Genomic DNA, 3,770 nt, shown 5'->3' on the forward strand with positions numbered 1-3,770 from the left:
TGGAGAGAAACAATTTATTCGAAAATCAACGATGCCGCGGCGAAGAAGCCGCTCCGCAACACCCGAGTGACCAGCGTCCGCCATGTTGGTAGTTTGCACCCAGCAGTTGCAGAGATCGACGACAGGTGGCCACTTAGTTGCAAGGCATCACACCAGATGGCGCCACCATCATAGCTCTAGACGAGAAAGACAGAACAAGATACTAGCGGCAGGTAAAAATGACAGCACTGCTAAGCAAGTCTAGGCATGCGAGAGAAAAGGTCTAACCGCTACTGCTAAACAGAAAACAGTACACATCGGGGAAAAAGGCTTACGGGGACGATCGCTTAGGCCTAACCACAACACTACGCAGCTAACACAAGGCGGGAACCACACATCGCTAAACATGTGAGAAAAGGCTTAACACGAGCGCGGTCACTGCTAAACACGGCAAACATATGAGGAAAGAGGCTTACGGGGACGATCGCTTAGGCCTAACCTCAACACTACGCAGCTAACACAAGGCAGGAACCACACATCGCTAAACATGCGTCAACAGGCTTGGACACCGCAAAACAAGTCTAAACATGCGAGAAAAGGCTTAACACGAGCGCGGTCACCGCTAAACACGGCAAACATACGAGAAAAGGAGCGCGTCAAATCACTCACCTTTTCCCCCGCGGCAACTTCCAGGCAGAAACTGAGCGAGCGCGGAGAACACACACGTACGTCTGCTCTCTACGAGATCCAGCCAGAAAGTGAGCGAGCGCGCGGAGCGCACGTCCGTCTTCCGCGACGGTCCGAGAGAAACTGAGAGAGGCGACGCGCAGCGGCCGCTATGGATGGGCGCGCGCCCTCTGCTCCACCCGTCCGCGCATGCGCGCGCGCGCTGCTAGCTCCCTCTGCGCCGGCCGCGGGTGTTTTCGGTTTCGGCTCTCTGCTGCGCGCGCTCCTAGCGGCGACGGGTGGCTTTTCAGTTTCGCTTTCATTCTCCGTTCTTTGCGCGCGCGCGTTTATCTCTATAAAGGCAGCGCGCACCGCGCTCGCGTCATCACTACGTGAAGATGTTCAGCTACCACTCTTTACAAAATTGTTCCCGTACCCACGCTTCTTGGGAAGAAGTGGAGAAGGAATGTTTCAACGGCGAAAGTCCCCGCAACGAGCTCGTCATCACTGCTTTTCGCTACGTGATAGACATGGTAGGCTTTGGCAATATAGGAGAGATCTCGCCGGGGCCGCTGCAGGAGATGGTGCGTCGAATTTACGCCCGTTACAAGAACGTCTGCATAACGGTTCCTGACGGACCCCTGGGACTGATGAGCGAATTTGTGAGCTTGGTCAACGCAGAATTCAACTACATCGCTGCAGACATCGTGGACCTTCTCGCTCGTGCCATCGCTCATATTAAGCACGCCCTGCGGAAGCAGCGACATTTGCAAGCAGTCTACATCGTCAACTTTGTCACTGATTTATTGAAGTACCGCTTGGTTATTGACATGCAACGCATTAAACAGTCCGAATAACTTTGACGAGACTCTGTGTGTTCTTTCACTGAAACATCTTTATTGAATACATACAAAGGACTTGGTCGATAGATGCCTGCTCTTTGTTCCACGGTCACTCGATTCACAAAGGCGCTCACGGTCTTCCTTGCCCCAATGCTGTACAAGGAGGGGTCCTACTGCTATACAGGAAGGCAGTGTGGCCTAACGGGGAGGTTGCTGGACGGCTTTTCCTGTGCTGCATGATATGCGACGACAGCGGCTATTGGTTCCTGAAAAACAATGTCATACATAGAATACACTCTCACAGCAGAGACGGTCGACTTACATTTTGCTCCACGAAATGCCTCGCGTCGAGGATGAATGCCCCTCTCACAGCAGAACCACTCGACTTACATTTTGCTCCACGAAACGACTCTCGTCGTGGATGAATGCCCCTCGTGGGTTTTCGATCAACCGTCGTAGAACCAGACCGTCTCCTCCCCCTGTCATTGCGCTGATGGCGTCTGTACTTTGGACACCGCGCCATGTCTTATTCGACGCCTTTGCAATAACGCATAGGATGTCGACGATGTCAACCAAACGAAAAATGAAAGAAGGTTTTAATTTAACCCCAATTTGAAATAATTATCCCTTTAAGAACTCCTTAATTTTGCATAATCAACATGGTCTCTAATGAAATTCGTGTTATGCACGAATTCTTCCCCCCGTTTTGGAATAATCTAACGAAAAATGAAAGAAGGAGTTCAATTTTGAATAAGGCCAGATTAAAATGTACCCCCCAAATCTTCCCAATTACGCCTAATCAGAATTCATATTGGACATAAATTCTCTTACCCATTCCCAATTTTGACTGGGGCGGGGGACGCCCCACAATTCCCCATTAAGCCTAATCAGAATTCATATTAGCCATAAATTCCCATCCCTCCCCAATTTTGAATAATGCGGGCGATGCTCCCCCTAATTTTGAACTTCGCGGAGCCTAATCGGACCTCATGTTAGGCATGAAGTCCCTCCCCCCAATTTGAAATAATTCTCCTGTGTGCACCTAGCAAATAGAGAAAAGGAGGCATTAATCAAACATCGATCTAAACACATACAAATGCACTTACCTCCGGCGCAAGCAGACCGAACGTTGTGGTGGTGGTGGTGACATCGTCGACATCATCATCTTTAACTGCGGCCTATCCCACGCTCGCTTTTATACGCAGGATCTGTGGTTTCCTATTCTTCTATTGTATTGGGGCAGAGAGAGAGAGAGTCGCGTGATGCGAAAGACGATATGCGTTTATTGGCTGACGTGTTTACATGGGTGCTTCATGGTCTTCTATAAGAACCCAGGGATCCAATCTAGTAATAAAGAACCAGAATAAGGATTCTACGAACAAAAACCACAATCGAAAAACACTCACGGTATTTGACTCGCCATCCAGCGTTCAGCGAGTTCTCTCCAACCCGCTGCACTCGCTCTGTTCCACTGGTGCACCAGGGAGTAGAGGAGGTGCTCCGCTTCCCCGAAGCTTAAAGGAGCAGTACCTTCTAGCGGTAAAGTATGCTCCTCTAAGCTTCGGGGCACTCTGAAAAAGAGCTCCCCCTCTAGTCCCCGCTGCACAGCGATTTCTCGCCACTCCCTGCCGTAGCACGCCATGAGCACTTCTGTGGTGGCCGTCTCAATGTCTTCTTCGCCTACGATGGCGAACGCTTGCAAAAACGTCTCCATATCCAAGCGGGGCACATCTTCCCCCGCACCGGGGATCAGCTGGAAAAATAGCTGCACAATGTGTGTCACAGTGAAACCTACAGAGGAACATTAGGTATTAGAAAATAACTATTTCTAAACAAGAAGAGATAGAGAAAAACTTACCAAACGGCGGACGAATGTGGACCAGAAGGTCCAAAATCGTCTGGAACGTATGCAGCATTTTCTCGGGACTCTTGATTCGAGAATAGTGGACAAGGGGGGTACAGGGGATGACCATCTTATAGTACAGGGTTCTCACGCTCGCACTAACCCCATTCACGTCATATCCATCGATTACGTAAATCCGCCACTTTGCTTCTGTGACAAGATGCCGCCCTTTGTTCCTCCAATATCGTGCGAGGAGGAGGAGGGGAGACACAGGGGGTTCGAGACCAGACACGTCCAAGGACTACAAAGACGGAGAGAGAGAGAGAGAGACGACCCGCTGTCACATCCTGTGTAACTGTCCCAGAGTGGGATTCGAACCCAGGATCCTTCTACACTGGGCGCGACACACTAACCACCAATCTAATTCGTACTGCGTGACG

At 50.4% G+C, this 3,770-nt stretch overlaps 2 long non-coding RNA genes across 2 annotated transcripts; both read right to left on the reverse strand.

The window, feature by feature from the left end:
* LOC135375488 (uncharacterized) lies at positions 1–769 on the reverse strand. The gene is made up of 2 exons (XR_010417254.1): positions 649–769; positions 1–176 (listed from the first exon to the last, which is right to left on the reverse strand). It is a non-coding gene; the product is annotated as an uncharacterized LOC135375488 (long non-coding RNA).
* Positions 770–2,749: 1,980 nt separating this feature from the next.
* LOC135375491 (uncharacterized) lies at positions 2,750–3,212 on the reverse strand. The gene is made up of 2 exons (XR_010417255.1): positions 2,894–3,212; positions 2,750–2,831 (listed from the first exon to the last, which is right to left on the reverse strand). It is a non-coding gene; the product is annotated as an uncharacterized LOC135375491 (long non-coding RNA).
* Positions 3,213–3,770: the final 558 nt, after the last annotated feature.

Source organism: Ornithodoros turicata, unplaced genomic scaffold (assembly GCF_037126465.1).
Source record: "Ornithodoros turicata isolate Travis unplaced genomic scaffold, ASM3712646v1 ctg00000882.1, whole genome shotgun sequence".
Classification (NCBI taxonomy): Eukaryota; Metazoa; Arthropoda; class Arachnida; order Ixodida; family Argasidae; genus Ornithodoros; species Ornithodoros turicata.